This window comes from Amyelois transitella, chromosome 27 (assembly GCF_032362555.1).
Source record: "Amyelois transitella isolate CPQ chromosome 27, ilAmyTran1.1, whole genome shotgun sequence".
NCBI classification, from domain to species: domain Eukaryota; kingdom Metazoa; phylum Arthropoda; class Insecta; order Lepidoptera; family Pyralidae; genus Amyelois; species Amyelois transitella.
This window is the reverse complement of record NC_083530.1, coordinates 5,287,501-5,295,000: the sequence shown is the minus strand read 5'-3', so window position 1 is coordinate 5,295,000 and position 7,500 is coordinate 5,287,501. Positions and strand designations below refer to the sequence as shown.

Here is a 7,500-nt window from a genome sequence, read left to right as displayed (position 1 = left end):
TTCGGTGGTCGGCCGCTGAGCGAGCCCCACCCGTGTGTGACAGCGAGATCTTGCACGATCTATATTTGAACGGACCTATCGCGCGCGATGCGCGTCGGAACCGCCAATTGCGCGCAGCAAATGAAAATTTACAACGCGCAGTGTGGTTTTTGTTTTTATGCAGCCGGCCCTCAGACAGGAGTGGTCCCGGATGTGTCTCCAGGGACCGCAATGTGCGTTCGAAATGTCGATGTTCAAATGTGTCCTGCAGTTCACACTATGACGCGCAGTTAACTGCGTTCTTCATCGACCCGCGAGCCAAGTGATCCACCGTCCAGGGTAGTGGTTTGATTGTTGTTTAAAAAAAAAATTTTAAAATTAAAAAAAAAAAAATATGAAGCTTTTGTGTCTTAGAATGAACACTACCGCCGACCTCTCGGAGGCAGAGCGTTCGCTCTAACCGCTTTAATAAAATCGTGTGTGCGTACGCGACTCGGCATGCGGAATTTTACCGGTCGACAGTTTGTATCGCACACACAAACACACACATAGTGTGTGTGTTGTGTTGTGTCTATGGATTATTTTACACATACAACGCGCGCGCGCGTTCGCTGGGCAGGCGGCACACATCGTACACGTTAATGATCCTTCCGCAGGTTCCCCTACGGAAACCTTGTTACGACTTTTACTTCCTCTAAATGATCAAGTTTGGTCAACTTCCCAGCAACGCCGACGGCCGTGAAGCCACCGCGTGTCGGTCCGAAGACCTCACTAAATCATTCAATCGGTAGTAGCGACGGGCGGTGTGTACAAAGGGCAGGGACGTAATCAACGCGAGCTTATGACTCGCGCTTACTAGGAATTCCTCGTTTATGGGGGATAATTGCAAACCCCAATCCCCAGCACGAAGGAGTTTCAGCGGGTTGCCCGGGCCTCTAGGCCAGGGAGAACATGCTGATTCCTTCAGTGTAGCGCGCGTGCGGCCCAGGACATCTAAGGGCATCACAGACCTGTTATTGCTCAATCTCGTGCGGCTCGAAGCCGCCGGTCCCTCTAAGAAGAATTTAAATACGCCGCCAGTGAGTTGCGCGGCCGAAGCCGCACACACCTAAATGGCGACGCCTATTTAGCAGGCTAGAGTCTCGTTCGTTACCGGAATTAACCAGACAAATCGCTCCACCAACTAAGAACGGCCATGCACCACCACCCACCGAATCAAGAAAGAGCTGTTAATCTGTCAATCCTTCCGGTGTCCGGGCCTGGTGAGATTTCCCGTGTTGAGTCAAATTAAGCCGCAGGCTCCACTCCTGGTGGTGCCCTTCCGTCAATTCCTTTAAGTTTCAGCTTTGCAACCATACTCCCCCCGGAGTCCAAAATCTTTGGTTTCCCGGAAGCTGCCCGCCGAGCCATTGTAGTAACGTCGGCGGATCGCTAGATGACATATTTACGGTTAGAACTAGGGCGGTATCTAATCGCCTTCGAACCTCTAACTTTCGTTCTTGATTGATGAAAACACCTTTGGCAAATGCTTTCGCTGATGTTCGTCTTGCGACGATCCAAGAATTTCACCTCTAACGTCGCAATACGAATGCCCCCAGTTATCCCTATTAATCATTACCTCGGAGTTCTGAAAACCAACAAAATAGAACCGAGATCATATTCTATTATTCCATGCACGAAATATTCAAGCAGCATTTTGAGCCCGCTTTGAGCACTCTAATTTGTTCAAAGTAAAATTGTCGGCCCACCTCGACACTCACTGAAGAGCACCGCGATAGGATTTTGATATTGAACCGGCGTTTTACCGCCGGCTCACCGACGATATGCTCCGCAAACGTGTCAGTATCACCGCGGATGCGGTGCACCGACAGCGCGGCGCACAAATGCAACTACGAGCTTTTTAACCGCAACAATTTTAGTATACGCTATTGGAGCTGGAATTACCGCGGCTGCTGGCACCAGACTTGCCCTCCAATTGTTCCTCGTTAAAATATTTAAAGTGTACTCATTCCGATTACGAGGCCTCGTAAGAGTCCCGTATCGTTATTTTTCGTCACTACCTCCCCGTGCCGGGAGTGGGTAATTTGCGCGCCTGCTGCCTTCCTTGGATGTGGTAGCCGTTTCTCAGGCTCCCTCTCCGGAATCGAACCCTGATTCCCCGTTACCCGTGACAACCATGGTAGTCGCAGAAACTACCATCGAAAGTTGATAAGGCAGACATTTGAAAGATGCGTCGCCGGTACTGGACCATGCGATCGGCAAAAGTTATCCAGATTCATCAAAATTAACGACTTCGGACGCGAGGCCCTCCGTCGATTGGTTTTGATCTAATAAAAGCACTCATCCCATCACTGGTCAGAGTTCTGATTGCATGTATTAGCTCTAGAATTACCACAGTTATCCAAGTAACTGAGTAAGATCTAAGGAACCAAAACTGATATATTGAGCCATTCGCGGTATCGCCTTAATACGGCTTGCACTGAGACATGCATGGCTTAATCTTTGAGACAAGCATATAACTACTGGCAGGATCAACCAGGGAGCTAACACGACGCGCGCGAGCGCGAGTGGAGCTGGAGGCGCACGCGCTCAGAGCACCAGCGCACAGCACCCGAAGGGCGCGGCGTGGCGCGCTGCAGCACGATTGCCCAACACGCCGTGCTCGTCCGAAAATCGTTCGAACACGGCGAGTGCCTTCTTACAACTCGTCTCAACAAACACCACACACGCACACACTATATGTGGTGGTGGTGGTGGTGGTGGTGGTGATACGAGAGTGCGAGAGCACAGTGGCGGCCCCGGGGGCGTCGTGTGGCGGGTGAGCGGCAGTTCGAACTACGATGGATCCTAGCCACCGCGCACACATCACACCACACCACACATTCCACCCCCGGAGGAGAGCCATGGTCGGGTCTTGTGATCAGACCGTCACCGAACGTTCGCTAATAGACGCAACCGCTTTGTAAAATGTCGTTTAACATTAAAAGCGTGGTACAGTCTCGTCAAAACGCCCGGTATTGGGGGGGCCGATCGCACTTCGTATGAACTCTGGTCCATATTATACGATGATATTGTGAGAGCGAGATGGAACCGACTTAGCCGTCGCAGTGTCACACCACCGCACCACCAAGTGGTGTGGTGGTGCGCTACTAAACGACGAACCAGCGTCAATCTCAAACTCTTCAAGCGGCGCACGCGCAACACCAACACGGCGAATTCTTCCGTGGAGGCTGAGACACGTGCCCTTTGTCAACCTTAGCCGGGTACAGAACTGAATACAGTTAGTGTGTCCGTCGGTAGACTGAGTGGGCGGAACGATTCACTCGAAACCGAACATATATAAACGGTGCGTGTGGCGTGGTGGTGGCGCGGTTGTGGTGATCCCCACGAACCAAACAACACACCATCAAAAACCAGACAACATCCATTCGGATAATATTCACATGTTCAAGTGTAACTCGTCCTTTCATATGGCGCGCGCGTTAGACACACACCACACCACACACCATCACCACTCTGTGGTGGTGGTGGTGCCCGCGGTGTGGTGCGCACGCGCACGCCTCGCCTGCCGGCTCCGAGAATATGATTTCCCTTCACCGGTGCGGTTCGATCTAGCCACTTTAAAGGCGTACTCCGTGCGCGCGCCTGCGCCCCTCTGCACGTCGCGCCGGTCTTACCGGCGGGTGGCGGGCGCCGCACCTATCACCACACCACAAGCGGCCGGCTCCGTTAGTGGTTGCACAGAATGAGAACATCGTCCATATACACTACATTATATGTCACGGTGCCGTGTGGTCCCCGGCACCTTAATAGAATAGGACCACTCCGTCTGTTTCCCGTGGATGTCGTAAGAGGCGACTAAGGGAATTAATAACAAAATGCCAAATAATCATGTTACTTGCCAATCAATAAACCAAGTAAACTATTTAGTGAAAACCATGTGTGTGATCAATCATACTCACATCTAAATCTAACGGATGATATATTATGTCATATGTCAAAAATATTATTTCACTGTGACATATTTTGAAACAGATAAAAAAGCAAATAAAAATGAATTGAATTGAATAATAGTGGTGGCATACTTACAAACAAATTGTAAATTGCTTGAAATTATTTCAAAATGTTTAAAATTCATGTTTATTTCCAAACTATGACCTATTATAAAGTCTACAAAGGTGCATCATAAGCATATAGATAGAAAAGTGTCCCCACAGATAAAAAATATAAAATAATCGATTCAAAAAACACAACTAACACTAATGTATCGAATAGAGACCGGGGGTACGTTCGTGTATCTGTACCATTATACCAAAAGAGCTTTAGGTAATGTCATATAATGTGACAGAATGTTTAATTTTATTTGTCAAAATGATTGAAATCAATGTCAATGTACCATATTTATGTGTACATATTTACTCATTTTAATTCAAATGCAAAATTGGCATTTATTATATATGTATAATAACAAAGACTACAATGTAGTGTTCATAGATAACATAATGTAAATTGAGTAGTAATTATTAATAAACTTGAAATAATAAATTTAAAAAGAAAAAAAAACTCAACTAGTGTACCAAACTAGTCCTTTCGAAACACAATTAAGTATAATAGGTATAGGTTAGAGACCGGGGGAGCGTTCGTGTATCTGTAGTACCGTTTAAAAAGTGACAGGTTAAAAGAAAAATAAATAATCCTATAAACAACACTAATGTACCATATTTTATTTCATGTGCATTTAGTTCTTTTAATTCAATTAATTATACAGGTAATATTTAAGAGATGTTTAATTTTGACAATGCGATGGCACATTTATGTGTATGTAGTTCTTTTGATGCAAATGAAAACTTGGCATTTATAATATACCTATATAATATATATGTATATTATAAATGGTATTATCATATTTTTTATGGGCATGTTGTTCTTTTAATTGAATTAATATAATATAATATATAATATTAATTTACAATTAATTATACAGTTAATATTGAAGAGTTGTCAAAATGTTTCAAATTAATGTCAATATTTGTACCATATGAAGTCATTTTAATGCAAATGCAAAATTGGCATTTATTATATATAATAATAATAATAAAGACTACAATGTAGTGTTCATAGATAAAATAATGTAAATTGCTATAAACCTTTTACAGGTTAAAAGAAAAATTAATTAGACTAATATAATATCTATAGAGCAAAAATATACATATAAGATTAATGTATATAATAAATAAATAGTTAATTATACAGTTAACATGTAAGAGATGTTCAATTTTATTTGTCAAAATGATTCAAATTAATGACAATGTACATTACATATAATAATAAAGTTCATATTTTAGTGTTCATAGATAAAAAATAATATAGATTGAATGGCCTTAATTAAAAAATTTAAAAAAAATATATCAATTCAAAAATCACAACTAGGATACCAACTAACTACTCACTCCTTACACAACACAATTGAGTGTAATATCGGTAGCGACTAAGGGATAGGCTTATAAAATTGCGATCCTTTTTTTAAGGCGATCGGATAGCAACCTGTCACTATTTGGATCTCAATACCATCATTAAGCCGAGTAGCTGAACGTGGCCGTTCAGTCTTTTCTTGACTGTTGGCTCTGTCTAACCCGTAAGGGATATAGACGTGACGTGATATGTATGTATGTATGTATGAGAATAACACAAAACATTAATTCCAGGGTCCCAGCTGCGTGCTTCCCATCAACTACATACATCCTGGGTATCGAGGGGGTGGGCTACGATGAGAGATATTGCGATGCAAGCTGGCCGCCGCCTACCGCCTGGTGGACCCGTTCGGTTGGACCCAGAGTGAGTGCCACTGAATTGATATTTTACCTTTTGTATCCAATTTTGAAAATAAATCTATTATATTCTATTCTATGGATGTCGTAAAAGGCGGCTAATAAATTAGTGTGGCAAGTGACATAGACTTGACTATATGTGCATATATCATAATAGTGAAGGGATATAGACGTGACCATATGGATGTATGTATGTATGCACATATCTATACTATATAATATTATAAAGCTGAAGAGTTTGTTTGTTTGTTTGAACGCGCTAATCTCAGTAAGTACTGGTTCGAATTGAAAAATTATTTTTGCGTTGAATAGACCATTTATCGAGGAAGGCTTTAGGCTGTATAACATCACGCTGCAACTAAAAAATATGTGAAAAAAAAAAAAAAAAAAAAAATCCTTGAGGGCTTCAATACGGCCCAAAATAACTATTCCACATATCTATAGAGCAAAAATATACATATAAGATTAATGTATATAATAAATAAATAGTTAATTATACAGTTAACATGTAAAATTGAACATCAATTTTATTTGTCAAAAATGATTCAAATTAATAACAATGCATGTACCATATTTATGTGTACCTATGAAGTCATTTTAATGCAAATGCAAAATTGGCATTTATAATATATAATAATAAAGTCCATATTATAGTGTTCATAGATAAAAAATAATGTATATTGAAAAGCATTAATTAATAAATTTAAAAAATAAAATAATCAATTCAAAAAACACAACTAGGATACTAACTAAACTACTCACTCCTTACACAACACAATTGAGTATAATATCGGTAGAGACCGGGTGTACGTTCGTGTATCTGTACCATTCAAAAGAGCTTTAGATGTAGATAAAATGTGACCATATTTGTTGTCAAAATGATTCAAATTAATGACAATGTATGTACAATATTTATGTGTACCTATGAAGTCATTTTAATGCAAATGTAAAATTGGCGTTTATTATATTGTAATAATATAAAGTCAAGTCTATATTATAGTGTTCATAGCTAAAAAAATTATGTACATTTAAAATATAATCAATTCAAAAAGAAAACCATTTAAAAGAGCTTTTTTAGATGTCCATATAATGTGACAGGTTAAAATAGAAATTAATTATAATAATTTATGTAGGAAATAGATAGATATGTGAAAGATTAATGTTAATTTTGAAACTACACTTATAGAATCAAATAATACCTACCTACATACCTATAAACAACACAACGTACAGCAGTTCTTTTAATGCAAATGCAAAATTCCCATTTATTAAATAACAACGTAAATTGAAAAGTGAAATTAATAACCCAACAGTGAATGAAAACAAACCCGCCACAAACACAAACACAAATTTAGATGTCATATAATGTTACAGATTAAAAGAAAAATATAAATAATATTATATTCATAGAGGAAATCCAAATAATACCTTTAAACAACACTAATGTACCATATATTTTTTTTTTTTTATGTGCATCATTTAGTTCTTTTAATGCAAATGAAAAAATGGCATTTATATATAATATAGTGTTGCATAGATAAAATAATGTAAATTGAATAGTGTAAATTTAAGAGATGTTCAATTTTATTTGTCAAAATGATTCAAATTAATGACAACGTATTTACCATATTTATGTGCATGTAGTTTCTTTTAATGCAAATGAAAAAGTGGCATTTTGTTATATATATACACC

The 7,500-nt window shown here is 39.9% G+C and overlaps 2 non-coding genes across 2 annotated transcripts; both read right to left on the bottom strand.

Moving 5' to 3' along the window:
- Nucleotides 1-164: 164 nt before the first annotated feature.
- Nucleotides 165-321, bottom strand: LOC132903533 (5.8S ribosomal RNA). Its single transcript, XR_009657449.1, has one exon. It is a non-coding gene; the product is annotated as a 5.8S ribosomal RNA (ribosomal RNA).
- Nucleotides 322-618: 297 nt separating this feature from the next.
- Nucleotides 619-2,521, bottom strand: LOC132903528 (small subunit ribosomal RNA). Its single transcript, XR_009657444.1, has one exon. It is a non-coding gene; the product is annotated as a small subunit ribosomal RNA (ribosomal RNA).
- Between the last annotated feature and the right edge of the window lie 4,979 nt (nucleotides 2,522-7,500).